Raw genomic sequence first — 16,279 nt, forward strand, 5'->3', positions numbered from 1 at the left:
ATGCCTTGCTGAAGCATATTTAGAAAACAGTTCCACTGTTGAAAAGAAACTGATTATACTTTGGGAAACTGAAGCAAGAACATGGGTAGGAGCAATGACTGCAAAGATTGTTTAGATTATCCTCGTGCTGGCAGAACATTGACTCAACAATTTCCAAAAACAAATCCTACAATGTGGGGTGTTTGTTTTTGAAAAATTAATAAAGTGTTGACCAATCTGTCATACTGACATGGCATTGCAGACCTGCTGGTCTTGTGAATGTTGACTAAAAGTCATACCTGTCAACTTAAAGAATAATCTCACCCTGTGAGGAGGTGGCAGGCCTTTAAGGTAGCACGGCCTCATGCCTGGAAGTGACATCCAGACACATTTGAAACCCAGCCCCTTCCTCCAGCCCCTCCCCCAGCCTCTTCCTCCAAAAACAAAAAAAAGCTTGCTGAGGCTGGTTCTGATGTCCTGGGGTGATTTCACATCCCTTAATGGACACTAGCAGTTCAAAGCCTCCAAAAGCGAGCTGTAAAACCACTATTTACAGTGGTTTTCAGCTCGTTTTCTCTGCCACCTTGTGATATTAGCTCCTCACTGGGTGACTGTGTAATGGAAGCCGATATCTTGTGGCACACGGTGGCATCATGTGAGTTGGCTGGCATGGAAAGTGTTCCCTTAATATTGGCCGGAGCACTTTTGGTTTAAAAGCCTTGCTATTCGGGTGGTAAACAACGAATATATCAGACGGTTTGTGGTTTGGGCCTCAACCGCTTGACAGTCCACCCTCCAATACTTAAAAAAGGGCCTTTGTTTTTGGCCAAAGTTGGTAAATATTGCAATTTTGCTAGATAATCCATTTATGTTGCAATGTAAGTGGATTGGAGTGGTTTATGATATGCACTGGCTGTGACATACTGTTGATGTGAAATGATGTCTACATGATTATATGATTATGCCTTGTATCTGCCCAGATCTAAAAAAGGCCCAAATTAAAAGAAACCTAGCAGAGTTGGCCTTAGTGTCTGGGGTCCAGCATCCACTGCACACCTCATTGGCCTGTGACGGCCTCTGGACAGCAACCAACTGGAGACACCAACAAAGCACAACCAATGATGTTTTCTACAGACCACACCTTCTATTGTCAAAGTCCAAGACCACTGGTTTTCTCGTCGGAGTAACCTCTAACCTGCCCATCCTGGAGTTTCCTAGAACAGAGCTGATCAATTTCTAACTTAGTGGTATTGCGTGTGAGATGGTGGAGCTTAAACCTCTTTGCAGGCAGCGGCATACCTCAACCAAGGCCTCTCCTTCTACACTCCCACCAGACATCTTAGCTCTGCCCAACTGGCCCTGGCCACCATCCCACGGATCCGCAAGTCCACAGCTGGTGGAAGAACCTTCTCCTCCCTCACTGCGAAGACCTGGAATGCCCTGCCTCTGCAACTCAGGCAATCACCATCCCAGCCACAATTCAGGAAGGACCTCAAGACTTGGCTCTTCGACTGAACTGCAGCTTAGCCCCTCCCCCAACCCCTTTCCACTTAGCGCCTTGAGAACCTTAAGGTTGAGCAGTCACACTTTACAAGAACCCTGATTGATTGATTGATTGATTGATTGATTGATTGATTGATTGATTGATTGATTGATTGCTGCATGGGGTTGGATTCTGCCACTACTGGGGTTTGGATATCCAAGAATTCTTGCATATATTCTAGTACGGCCCAGGTAATCAGTTTCTCCACTATGCAACATAAAGATTATTGTAACTATGGTTGTGCTAGAATGTTAGATCAATCTATACATAAACCAGCTGTGCAGTGTTCGGCTTGCGTAATAGTATTGGGAAAGTGACTACTTATCCTTCGCACCCCTAATCTATCTATCACTCGTGTAATACTGATTTGCAGGCTCTAGTCTTAACACGTGTTATCGCAGCCCTGCGCCTCTGCAACTCTGTGGTAGCAAGTGCTATAAAACAAGCGATTATACCATTTGGATGCTACGATACAGATCAAAAAGAAGCCCTCGCCTGCTGCCGCTTAACCTTCACCCTTCCCCATCCTGCTCTGCTCGTGCTGCAGCAACTCCCCCTCAAACCGTGCTCTCGCAGAGATCTCCAGGGCCCGACTCCTTGTAAATGAGCCCTGGGTCAAGAGGGGTGAGAGGCGGCCATCCCTCACTCCTACGGGATGAGCTGCCAGGTTTCCTGCAAGCTAAGAGAACTGAAGATTCCACAAATTATTACAGAGCCCAAATATCATGAGAGTCCGAGAGGGCCTATGGCCTGCATCCCTCTTCTAAGCACTGTTTTACAAATTGGTGTTCGTGTTAAAAGCACTATAACGCACGGCGCTGGAATTTGAGTAACTGCAAATGGACGTTTTATCCTTTGTTTTACGGCTCAGAACCCTTTAGAACGCGTGGCTTCTCTCTTCCTGACATGGACGAGACAAAGAGACTAAGAATTTTTTGTTTGACGGCAGTGCATGTTTGTAACAAAACGATTTAATGGACATCACCACCAGCATAAATAACACAAAAGTTGGCGAAGCCTGTAGGTCTGGTTTACATTTTGAATCTTGGCTAAAACATAAAAAAGACTTCTGCAGTGGAAAATACAACAAAACAACAATGTCAGAGCCAATGGGTCTCGCCTATGAGAGCTATTGACTTTGCAAATGTTTTGTAATAAGTCTGTGCAGCAGCGCTGCTACTGTGCATCATTGCTAAAAAATGTTTTTAAAAAACGCTATCAATGATGCAGCCAAAGCTAATGCTTTAAAATAAAAAAAACAACTAGTATTTCAATCACAAGACATGCACAATGGTGATACATTTGTAAGGGAAACGGAAAATGCAAGCAAACAAAATGAGTTCTCTAAACAGCTAGATCTGATAGTTGTTTATATATACACAATAGAAGTATAAAACACTTTCTTAAATTTAAAAAGCAGTATACTCTGTGCAGTGAATCCCCAAGTGAAACATGGAACCATAAGTGAATATATACAGTGAATTGCGTAGAAAAAAGGTTTCCATATGTACAAGAAATGACCATTCAATTATTGTACAGAAAGGACCTCTATACAGCAAATGTTAAAACACATTTAGGCTGTGATGACAAACAATTGAATGGTAATTTCTTGTACATATGGAAACCGTTGTCTCCAAATATAAAACAATTACCCTGGTTCTTTGTGAGTAGGGTTCCCCTGTAACTAAGAGTGACTTAAAATAGAAAAAAGCTGACAAACAGCAACAAGGGGAGAAGAGGGTCTAGGGCCAAACTGACGGAGGGTAGGCTTGAATGGGCTGAAGACAAAAACACGGACAATGGAGGATGACCGGAAGGGTCTAGGGGAGGAGCTCAAAAGGGGACAAGTACACGAGAGAAAAAATTAACATCTGAAAAAGCGAGTAGTGGAAGGACACAGTAAATGCATCCATCAGGGCCGGACTGGGAACCAAAACCGGCCCTGGCAAAGTGCTCAGCCGGTCCACCCCTTCCCACTAGCTTTGCTAGGGCCGGTTTTCGGCCGATTTGTTGCAGGGCCGATTTTGCAGCTATGCTGCAAAAACGGCCCTGTAACAAAATCGCCCCCCAGGGGTTCAAACCCGGCCCCCACCCGGGGGATTGCCCGGTGCCCGCTATGGCCAGTCCGGGCCTGGCATCCATACTGCAGGGGAGAAACAAACACAAAAATAAGCATTGGCATATCCAATAGGTCTTGCCTTTGGGACCTTATGTTTAGCCATGCAACAGTTGATGTTGTTGTACCAAGGATATTGTGCTGGATAAGTAAACAATATAACGTATAAGGTCCCAAAGGCGAGACCTATTGGCAAAAACATCCAAAAGCACAATAATAAACACCTCTCAGGAGAACTGTAGTAAACACAAGGCAATATAAAGATGAAAAGGTTTGATACACATACATTGTGATAAAAATGAGTGAACACGAAAAATCAAAACGCAATAAAGCACGACCACCCCTGAGATCTCTGGTCATTGTTTTCCATGCTTCTGAAATACTTTAGGTCAGCCCTGTAAGGGAATGCGGCAATTCATTCTCTGTGTAGCTGCTACACAATACCCTCCCAACTCTGCTCTGCCGTACTGACTTCATTTGCAAATTTAGAGGCTAGTCCACCATGGCTTCTATGTCTGCGGATATCTCAATTAGTCCCAATAAGCACCTGTCAAGGCCGGCATTTTCTCGAGTCCAGGGTATTGTTCTGGTTGACTGCACGCTTTATAAGCACTATAGTATATTATCGTAGAAACGAAACCGGAAGTAAAACATAAAAAAAACACAGCCAAAGATTTAAAAGTTGTCCACCACTGAAAGGCAGGCCTAAGCTATGGTGCCTGTATCATAAAAAGAACAGTTCCTGCACAAAACGTAACCTGTTTGCAAATACTGCACGTTTAAATGCCAAAAACATTGAGGGTTGAGGTGCACACAGGAACTGACAAGCCATTTACATGAAAAAAAGTCACAAATGTAGTTCAGCAGCCTCACACTTTGAGTAAATATCGGACTTCTTCCTCAAAGAATGTCTGCAGCACATTTGGGACTGTGGCAAACGCCTGAGCAATCTTTTGTGCATAAAGAAACGTGCACGTGCACAATGCATCAAGAAACGCTACCCTGTACTGAATTTTCTTTTTGTGTCTATGACTAAAATATTTACGTGCCGAAAAGCCAGCCACTGTCTGATTTTGGGGACATTCGCTGGTTGCAAGGTAGGAGACCTGCAAACGTAATCTGCATAGCTACAGAACTGTGAGTCAGTGAACGTTCACCACCCTTTTGTAAGTGCCCCCAAGCTGGATCCAAACAGATGCACTTGTGAGATTTACAAACATTGAAACCACCTATTTGAGGACAAATTAGATTGTGATAGATTTAAAAATAGGCCCAGATATAATTAGATGCTTTGCATTTTCTTCACTTTATGAATATTAATAAAGGCATTGTACGAGAATAATTATTTGAGAATCATGATTTGATTTTGATTTTAAAATATTTATAGAGCGCAACATTCACCTGGCGGTTACTTGACGCTGTGAAGGGAGGGTACCAGAGGAAAAAGATGACAACCACAAACTTAAGAAAGTGGAAGCAGTTTTACAGAGAGAAAGCCTGTTTAAAAAGAAAAGTTTTAAGGTCTTTCCGGAAGGGAAGATAATGCGTGGCCGATCTTAGATGGTCGGGGAGAGATTTCCAGAAGGTGGGTGCCAAGGTAGAAAAATTGGCCCCTCCCCACTTTCATATCATCATATCAGTAATACACAATTATGCCACGTTTTTTGTGATTTTTTTTAAAGTAAACATGATAAATTAAACCTGAGTAATCAGCATGTTCCTTTTTTCTAACAACATTAGGCCTCCATTTTTATCTCACATGTTAACGTTTTGTATTTGGTGCTCCGTATTATGAAATGTGAGCAGAAATAATGTTCACAGAAAGGGGCAGTGAAATACATGATGCGCCACTGCTACCTCACTGTCTTTGGCACGCCCTCGCATTTCATTAGCAGACTTTGAATCTCTGCCCTCGACATTATCATCTGTCAGAAATGCCTGGCAAAGTGCCCAATACCTTTTTGGGCATAATAAAGAATGGTGATAAAAGAATATCTGGCCTGCTGCCAATAAAAATAATAGTGCAATGCATATCGATCATTACTGATATTTTTATGAACTTCCCCGAGTTTGTTTCAAATGAATTACGACTTTTCTCGGCACATGTATATGTCTGCTAATGAAACAATATATCATTTCTGGAAACGTAATATCTTCCTTTTCTGATTTCAAAATTATTTACAGCGTAGAAAGTAATGAAGCCACTTTTGTGCCCTGGCCAGGCGTTGTAGCATGAATAAGCCATATGGACTGACGGAAGGACATTTGTTGATGTTAGATGCCTAGGCTGGCAAACATTTGCTTGTTTATTGAACTCTCGCAAAATGGCTGACCTACATAATCTTACCACAAACAACGTGGTTATCAAATATTGCTAGCAGTAACCCTGGTGTGAGTGCCCCACAACGAAGCTCGTTAACGGAATCATCAGATGTTTGCTACGAATCCGTCATTTGTACCCGGGCATGGCTGTGAAACTATTTCACGCATGCGCGAAAAAACAGAATGTTTCGTTTGAGGTGGGGAAGGGTACTTAGGGAAACAGTATATCTATTCTTAGTGTGAACATGTTGAATGTTTATTTCAAACCAAGCAAAAATCAATACAATGTTTAAATGTAACCCCAGAAAATATGGCCCCACTTTGTGCAGCTTTGTAATTTACTTTACAATGATAAAGAACAAGCACAAACTCGCGCTGCAGCAGAGGGAGGCGCTCGGGAGGAGGGGGACCTGCACGATTCACTTGCGGGAGCGGTAATTGCTACCATATGGTGGCGCTCGCTCCCGCAAGTGAATCTCCACACGTGCACGCTCTACCATTGAAGGCAATGGAACATGTGCACGGTTGTGGGTGAAAAAGGGGACCGATGGCTAAAGGTCTCCTCCTAAGCAGCGCATGCTCGGCCGTGAGCTGGAGTTTACAACCCCCCACCCAGGCCCCCCCCCCGACGAGCCCCACTGCCCTGCGGCACTCCCTCCAAGGGCCGCTACTGGGGAGGAGGAGTGCTATGTGCACTCCACTCCGCGAGTGCACATATGTGTTTTGGTCGGCCATCTCAGGCAGACCAAAACACACATGCAGACTTAGGTTTTCTCCAGCCCAGCTGCATTGAGCAGCCAGGTTGTAGAAACACCACAGACTCCCTGGTCTGAGCAGGGTGTCTTTCCTGCCTGCTCAGACCAATCCCAGCACTGCTCCACAGCACAGGGAATGGACAGGGAGTCTGTCCCAGGGGCTGTTAGGACCAGGCGGGAAGAGGAGTGGCAGCACATCAAGACGCAGCGCTAGATGCGGCAGGCAGCAAAAGGTATGTATTTTTTTTTAATTTAAATAATGTATTTCTAACACCTCCCCCCGCGCAACCCCTACCGTGTGACTTTCCAATCCCACCACCCGCCGCAGAAAAATTCACATTTGTTTCTTTCTTTATTAACTACTTGGGGAATACATCATTCCCCATGAGAAAGCCCTTTCTCTGTAGCCCCACCAAAGCAGGAATGATCCGTGTACTTCCTATAATGGAGAGGAAGTTACTCCAGTCCTTGACTGTAGCAAAATACCACCATTTTCAAGGTAGGAATATGAGTTTGTGGAAGACCACAAACATGCATGTGTGTTGGGGTTCAAACACTTACAAGGTAAACCATGTCTTGCAATGTCCACTTCTTACACTTACATGGGATTTACTACTGTGGATTTCTTTGCAGTAGTAAGCCAATGTATGTGTGCCTGGAATCCTTCTATGAATTTCTGGTCTGCATAAATGATGTATTTTTAGCCATAAATATATGGTTAGTGTCTAAAATATGTTTACTATTAAGGACCATAGGTTATATGCACAACGTAGTACCTTGCAACACTGTCTTGCATTATCCTGAACGTCAATTATGCCCCAGATATAAATCTGCATATAGCAAGAATATCTAAATGAAGTAATGCTAGTAAATATCTTGCCCTTGCCTGTACATGTGAAGGACTTACTAACATGGCCCAATGCCACCTGAAAAGCAAACAAGTGCTCAATGAGCTGTATTTGGCCTTGGCAAACAAATCCACAGGGTGACTAAACAGTCAGACCCTTTCTGCCCATGCTACCATTTCAATGAGGGGAGGACTGGAAAATAAAAGGTGCCCTCATATAAATATTCATATCAACTCAACACTACAGGAGGTCTCAACTAGATTGGGGCAGTGGATGATTTAATTGTTGGGTGATGGCAACCCCTCCAGCTCTGACAACAGAACCATAGCTTAAAGCCCAATGGGAAAATGCCAGCGTGGCATAGCAGTGACACCCCACCCAATCATTCACCAGAATCCCAATAATGAAGACCACATTGATTAGTTTGGAAGAGTAAAGACTGACGGCCTGATTACTCTCTTGATTGATGGGATACTCCATTGCAAACATGATGGATATCCTATCTGCAGTATTACAAGTACATTAGGATATAATGGACTTGTAATACAACGGACTGAATATCCATCACGTTTGAAACAGTGTAACCACGTCCGCCAAAATCGTAATCAGGACCTGAATTTCTTGACTGCTTTCACTTTTAAGCAATCTGTCATATGTTCACTACATTCATAGCGACAGCTTTATATCATTTTTGCACCATTGTCAATGTTCACTAGTACCCTCCGATAATCTATCCTGTCAGGCTTTATATTCCAACAAAATATCTGTAAAGACTATTGCATTTCATAAATGTTGGGTCAAAAATATTATGGGACAGAATATAGAAGAAAATATACTGGTTTTAGGTATTTGATATTGGTTTTTTTTAAGTACAACTGTTAAAAAAAATAATATCGTTGTATAAAATACAGTTTTTATAATTATTTTGATAAATATTATCTATACAGTATTATAAGGTGCAAGTTGTAAGGATTCCTGCCACTGCTTACCACTGCTTACCTCTCTTGACTATCATAATATATCGGCTTGACTTATATCACTCCTCCCAACACTTATGAATGAACAAACATCTTGTACCCTGACTTATGAACATATTACATGCTGTTGTTGATAGCTAGCTGCAGCTGGTGTTCCCCAGTTTGTTTGAAAATGTTTAATAGCTATTAAACACGTTTTACCATACATATGCAAGGTCAGGTTTCAGGCGCCATGGAAACATCCAGAAAATCTGCCAGAATAAGCATCAAGCAACCGGAATAGATGACCTCAACGTGAACCTTCTGGAAGACAGCCCTCATCAAATGAATCCCCTGCACCTGTTCCTTGCTATAAGCAATTAGAACGCAACCTTTGTGAACATCTAAAACACCTTCTAGAAGACAACCTCATCAAGTTAATTATCTGCATCTGTTCCATGTTATAAACAATTAGAATGTAACCTTTATGAATGTTCTAAAGCAGTCTTAGTTAAAGACTGTCCACACTCCTCTCCTTCGCTTAGCCTCTTTGCCTGCTACTTACCTGTTTCCCGGATTCCAGGATTCTGTCTTGCCAAATCCATTGATCCTCCTGCTTTGCCCGCACCACAAAGAACGTTCCGCAATAGTCATGCGCCAGAATGGAAAAAAAAAACAAGAAGAAAAGGAGAGACGCATTAACAGATTTGATTTTACTATGCGCTGAGCTCAGTCGGAACATCATGCTGCAAACAAAGGTAACCGGTGTTTTTGTTCAACTTGTACATAATGTTGGCAGGGCCCTATCAGAGAGGACTTGGGTGAAGCTTGTGGGTTTGATGCTGAAATCATACTCACTACAGTTCCTAGACCTTTTATGAAGGGGCCTCTATGGGCAATCTAAATGAAAACTAAACAACAACAAAACTAAAGGTTGTTTGAGATTTGAAAAGCTTTCATAAGGTGATGCCTTAAGAAATCAAGTTGATATTAGACTAAAGTCTTATTATTTATTTGTTTATAGGTACAATATCTGCTGGTACCATTCATTAGACTGGTGTGAATGCCTGCTGCAGTGTTGCTGTTGAGTAGACAAGCCACAGCATCTTTGACGCTACATGCTCCCTCCATCCCAACTCCCTTTCCAGTGGGGTTTGCCACATGAGCAGTGTCTCCTCCTGTAAACCGAGGGCAAGTCTCGGGAGGATTTGGGAACTAGCTTTGCCACCCCATTGGAATCATCTGGCATCCAGGTAGGTGGCTTATGACATAAGTATTATAATAATATTTAGTGTAATTTGTCTTGGTATGGTTTCAATCAATCAATCATTGGCACTTATAGAGCGCGCTACCTACCCGTAGGGTCTCAAGGCGCTGGGGGGGGGGGGGTGCCGCTACTGCTCGAACAGCCAGGTCTTCAGCTTCTTCCTGAAGGAGAGGTGGTCTTGGGTCAGGCGCAGGTCGGTCGGGAGGGAGTTCCAGGTCTTGGCGGCCAGGTAGGAGAAGGACCTTCCTCCTGTAGTCGCTCTTCGGATGCGGGGGACGGCGGCGAGGGCGTGGTTGGCTGATCGGAGGTGGCGTTTGGGAGCGTAGAAGTTGACTCGGCTGTTGAGGTAGCTCGGGCCTAGGTCGTGTAGGGCTTTGTGTGCGTGGGTGAGGAGGCGGAAGGTGATTCTTTTGTTGACGGGGAGCCAGTGAAGGTCTCTCAGATGTCCGGAGATGTGGCTGGTTCGTGGGATGTCGAGGATGAGTCTGGCTGAGGCGTTCTGGATCCGCTGGAGTCTCTTCTGGAGCTTGGCGGTGGTCCCGGCGTAGAGGGCGTTGCCGTAGTCCAGTCGGCTGGTGACGAGGGCCTGGGTGACGGTCTTCCTGGTCTCGGTGGGGATCCACCAGAAGATCTTCCGTAGCATGCGTAGGATGTTGAAGCACGGCGAGGAGACGTTGTTGACTTGCCTGGTCATGGAGAGGGAGGAGTCCAGGATGAAGCCCAGGTTGCGTGCATGGTCTGTCGGTTTGGGTGCGGTGCCCAGGGCGGGGGGCCACCAGGAGTCGTCCCAGGCGGAGGGCGAGGAGCCCAGGATGAGGACCTCCGTCTTGTCTGAGTTCAGTTTCAGGCGGCTGGTCGTCATCCACTCGGCTACCTCTTTCATCCCTTCGTGCAGGTTGGCTCTGGCGGCGGCGGGGTCGTTCGTCAGGGAGAGGATCAGCTGGGTATCGTCGGCGTAGGAGATTATGCTGAGGTTGTGTTTGCGTACGATGGCCGCGAGGGGGCTCATGTAGACGTTGAAGAGGGTGGGGCTCAGAGATGATCCTTGGGGGACGCCGCAGATGACTTCGGAGGCCTCTGACTTGTACGGTGGTAGGCGGACTCTCTGTGTTCTTCCGTCGAGGAAGGAGATGATCCATTCCAGTGCCTTCCCCTGGATTCCGGCGTTGTTGAGACGCTGCACTAGGGTGCGGTGGCAGACCGTGTCGAAAGCCGCGGAGAGGTCTAGGAGGATGAGGGCCGCTGTTTCTCCATTGTCCATCAGGGTTCGGATGTCATCGGTGGCGGCGATGAGGGCGGTCTCGGTGCTGTGATTGGCTCGGAAGCCGGACTGTGAGGGGTCGAGGGATCCGTTCGTCTCGAGGAAGGCGGCCATCTGCTTGTTGACGGTCTTCTCGATGACTTTGGCTGGAAACGGGAGGAGCGAGATGGGGCGGTAATTCTTGAGGTCGGTGGGGTCCGCTGTTGGTTTCTTGAGTAGAGCGCTGAGTTCGGCGTGCTTCCAGCTCTCCGGGAAGATGGTGGTGTCGAAGGATGTGTTGATGATGTCTCGCAGGTGGGGTGCGATGACAGCGTCGGCCTTGTTGAAGACGTGGTGAGGGCAGGGGTCGGTCGGTGATCCGGAGTGGATGGAGTTCATCGTGCGGATGGTGTCTTCGGTGCTGATCGGGGTCCAGGCGTGGAGGGTGGTGGTGGGGGGTGGTTGTTCGGTCCTGGTGTGCGTTGGTTGGTTGTTGAAGCTGTTGTGTATGTCCGCGATCTTGTTGTGGAAGTATGAAGCGAGGGAGTTGCAGAGGTCTTGCGATGGGGTGATGTCGTTGTTTCCTGCGCTGGGGTTGGAAAGCTCTTTCACGATGTTGAAGAGTTCCTTGCAGTTGTGTGCGTTGTTGTCCAACCGGTCCTTGAATGCTGTTTTCTTGGCGGCGCGGATCAGCTGGTGGTGTTTCCGGGTGGCAAGTTTGAAGGAGGTCCTGTTGTCTGGTGTCGGTTCCCTTCTCCAGACTTTCTCGAGGGCTCGGCAGTTCTTCTTGGAGCTCTTGAGTTCGTCGGTGAACCATGGGGCCTTCTTGCTGCCGGGTCTGCTAGGCGGGGTCCTCAGTGGGGCGAGTTCGTCCGCGCAGTTGCTGATCCACTTCGTGAGGTTGTCGGCGGCCTGGCTGGGGTTCGCTGAGCTGGCAGGAGGGTGCTGGCTCAGGGAGGTGGCGAGCTGGTCTGCCGTGATCTTGTTCCAGCTTCTGCGGGCGGCCTGTTGCTGGTGTTGGTGGGTCGTTGTTCTCTTGAAGGTGAAGTGGACGCAGCTGTGGTCCGTCCATTGAAGCTCTGTGGCGTGGCTGAAGTCGATGTCTGTGCTGGAAGAGAAGACTGCGTCGAGTGTGTGTCCGGCGAGGTGGGTGGGGGTGGACACCAGTTGCTTGAGTCCCAGGTTGGCGAGGTTGTCGAGCAGGGTGCTGGTGTTGCGGTCGTTGTTGTTCTCCAGGTGGAAGTTGAGGTCCCCGAGGAGGATGTAGTCGGCGGAGGGGAGGGCATGCGGGCTGACGAAGTCGGCGATGTCCTCGCTGAATTGCGTGCGTGGTCCAGGGGGTCGGTAGATCAGGGTGCCTCTGAGGGTGGTGTTCGGGTTGGTGTGGATCTGGAAATGCAGGTGTTCGGCGCTGGTCAGAGTGTTGTCGATGCTGGTCGTAAGACGGATGGTGCTCCTGTGGATGATGGCGATGCCTCCTCCCATCTGGTTGGCGTTTCGGTCCCTCCGGACGATCTTGTAGCCCTCTGGGATGGCGATGGCGATGTCAGGAGCTGACGAGGCGTTCATCCAGGTCTCCGTGAGGAAGGCAACGTCAGGGGCTGTGGTGTCTAGGAGGTTCCAGAGTTCGATGGCGTGTCTGTGGACGGAGCGGGTGTTGAGCAGGATGCACTTGAGGTGGGTGCTGCTGGTGTTCGACTTGGCGGGTGCTGGTGCGGGGCAGGTCCGGGTGCAGGTGAACTTGCAGGCGTGGCAGCTGAAAGGTCCGTGGGTGCGTCGTGGAGTGGCTTGGTGGCAGTCTGGAAGTCGGCCGGTGTTGAGTGCGATGAGGGTTGCGGCGGAGTACGTCAGGCGGGTAGGTCGGGGTCTTCGTGGGCCAGGGGTCCTGGCCCTGGGCGCGGTCCAGGCGCGGACGGGCGCAGACGGGCTTACCTTTGGCGCGCCTTCGGCGCACAATCGGCGCGCCCGCTGCGCGTGACCGCTGCGCGTGACCGCTGCGCGTTCGCACGGTCGCCATTTAAGGCGAAGTGCGCGGGTGGGCGGAGCAGCTGGGAGGCGGGAGCGGGGAGGGAACAGAAGAGAAAAGGGGCGGGGCCAATGGCGGTGGCGGGAAGCGAGAGCGGAGGGCGGCGAGGTAGGCGGGCAATCAGGAAGGAAACTGGACACGGCACAGAGGATGCAAATTAAATTAACAGGCACAAATGGAGGGCAAAACGAAGGAAACAGAAGGAAAAACGGAGTTACGGCAGAAGGAAATGCAGGCACAAATTATGGGCAAAACAAAGAAAAACAGCTAAATAAACAAGCAGACGGCAAAAATAAACAAGCACAAATATCAGGCAAAACAACTGGTAAACCAGAGGGGGGCGACCACGGCGTCAGCGAGGCCGGCGGCGAGGCAGAGGGCAGGCAGAGGGAGACACACGCAGCAGCTGGTGGCCGTGCGGCGCGGGGGTGTCCCACAAGTGGGTCACACTCACCTGCGTCGCACGGTCGCCATTTAAGGCCAAGTGCGCGGGTGGGCGCAGCAGCTGGGAGGCGGGAGCGGGGAGGGAACAGAAGAGAAAAGGGGCGGGGCCAATGGCGGTGGCGGGAAGCGAGAGCGGAGGGCGGCGAGGTAGGCGGGCAATCAGGAAGGAAACTGGACACGGCACAGAGGATGCAAATTAAATTAACAGGCACAAATGGAGGGCAAAACGAAGGAAACAGAAGGAAAAACGGAGTTACGGCAGAAGGAAATGCAGGCACAAATTATGGGCAAAACAAAGAAAAACAGCTAAATAAACGAGCAGACGGCAAAAATAAACAAGCACAAATATCAGGCAAAACAACTGGTAAACCAGAGGGGGGCGACCACGGCGTCAGCGAGGCCGGCGGCGAGGCAGAGGGCAGGCAGAGGGAGACACACGCAGCAGCTGGTGGCCGTGCGGCGCGGGGTGTCCCACAAGTGCCTGTAAGTTTGTACGTTTTTTATAAAATTGTTAATGTATTAGCACCTGGTGAGTTGTTGGGTTTGTAGAGGGATTGGGGTGGTAAGTATTTTTTTAAAAAGGTAAATTATTTTATTATTAGTTCAATATTTATAAGTTATTGGTATGTTTTTATTGTTTTAGTCGGTAATTATTTATGTAAATTAATTAGTTACCTAATTTGTTTTAATTTTGTGTTGATTTTTAATTCTTTATTCGTTTTTTGATCAATTTAATTATGAAATTGGGTTAATTATTTTTATATGTATTAATTGTTTTACTTGTATTTGTTTTAGTTAATATTTAATTTAATACTAATATTTTCCCCATTGCCATAATTAATATTTATTTTGTTTAATCTTAATTGTTTGTTTGTGTGCTTTTTAGGGTAAAAGAGAGGAAAGCCTAGATTAAAATATTTGATTTGTTTATGAAAAAATTATTTTTTGTTTGCAATATATTCTTTTATTTTAACATTTGTATTTTATTTGTTTATATTTAATTTACAAAAATATTCTTTTTATTATGTTTTTATCTACATTTAACTGTTTTATTTAAAAAATATCTAGGAGTGGAAAACGGTAAATCTGCCCGCTCAAAAGTCCAACTCTTTCTCTACTGTTGTATAAATTGGAGTGGGAAAATTAAACCTGATGCTTCAAAGTTCAACATTTTCCCTACTTTTCCATACGTTGGAATGCAAATACTTAATTTGACCACTCCAAAATCCAACACTTTCCCTACCTTTACTTATGTTGAAGTGGTAATAGTAAATCTGACCCCCAAGGTCAAACACTTTCCCTACTCAGATTGGTATGGAAATAGTAAAGCTGATTGTTCTTGAGCCAACATTTTTCCTACTTTTGCTGGTGTTTCAATTAGAATTTTAAATCTGACCCATCGAAGTCCAACATTTTCTCTTCTGTTGGTCAAGTTGGAGTAGTGAATTTTACCTCTCCAATTCAAATTTTTCAATTTGTTTTTTAAGCTATTTTAATAAATGATTTGTTTTAATTTCAAAAGTTAGTTTAGTGTAAAAAAAATGTTTCCTTATTTTTCTTTATTTGTTATGTTGTTATTTTATTTATGCATACATTTTTCATATGCAGTGTTTGGTATTATAAATACTTTCTATCAGCATTTTTAATATTTATTTCAAAATAATAATTTAATGGTTTTAGATATCAGAGTTTTAAAATTATTTTATAGAATATATTTTTATGTATGTTTGTAATTATAATTTGTTTACATATCTTTTGTAAGTAGATTTGTGAATGTCATATTATTTTTAAAGTTCCTATATTTTATTATGTTAATATAGTGTATAATGATTAAAATGTGATATGCTTGCGATGTTTAACATTGTTCTTGTCTGCAATATTTTTTGTCAATAATTTTGTCTTTACATACAAAATATATAAAGTTGATATTTGCGTTCTCTATATTTTGGCAACATTTTTGTCACCAATATTTTTGTCAGCGTTATTTATTCAGAGAACCATCAAGTGCACCATGTGGCCATGACAGTGAATCGGTACACTTGAGGTAGATGTGCTAAACTTAATCATGAACAATCAAAGCAAAAACAATGGTTATAGTTTTAAAACAGGAATATTTTACCCACATTCAGCTAATCAGACATGCCAGGTGGCCATCCACTATCAACTCCCAGTAGCCATTCTTCAGTGAGTCAGGCACAACGGGTGACTCTTCACTTTTGGCCACTGTGATTCAACAGAAGCAATCTCACTAAAAAACATTTTTCATTATGCTTAGACAATCCGGCATTCTAGATGGCCATTATTATTATTATTATTATTATTATTATTATTATTTTTATTATTATATGATCTTATAAAGCACAGCTACCCAAAAAGGGTTTCCCAGCGCTGAGCAGAGGCAAAGGAAATCCAGAATAACAGCCTTAAACAGCAAGGACTTCAGACCTTTATGAAAGCGAGTAAAGAAGTGCAATTTCTCAAAGTTTCGGAAAGGGAGTTTCACAGTTTCAGACCCAAGACTGCAAAAGAGCGGTCTCTTATACTTCCAAGTGAAACCTAGGTACAATGTGGAGAAGTGTGGCTCACTGGTTCGAAGAGGCAGACCCTGAAGCAGAGGTCAGACCCGGGACCAGGGTTCAATTCCCGACGCGGCAGGGTCTTTAGCCCAAATATCCACGGACTCGATAATTCTCGTTTCGGTGCCTACTCGAATCACGGGTTCACAATCTGCAGCTCTGGGCATTAGCTGCTTAATCTCCACAATGGCCCCCCCGCGGCGGGAT

Source organism: Lissotriton helveticus, chromosome 11 (assembly GCF_964261635.1).
Source record: "Lissotriton helveticus chromosome 11, aLisHel1.1, whole genome shotgun sequence".
Lineage (NCBI taxonomy): Eukaryota > Metazoa > Chordata > Amphibia > Caudata > Salamandridae > Lissotriton > Lissotriton helveticus.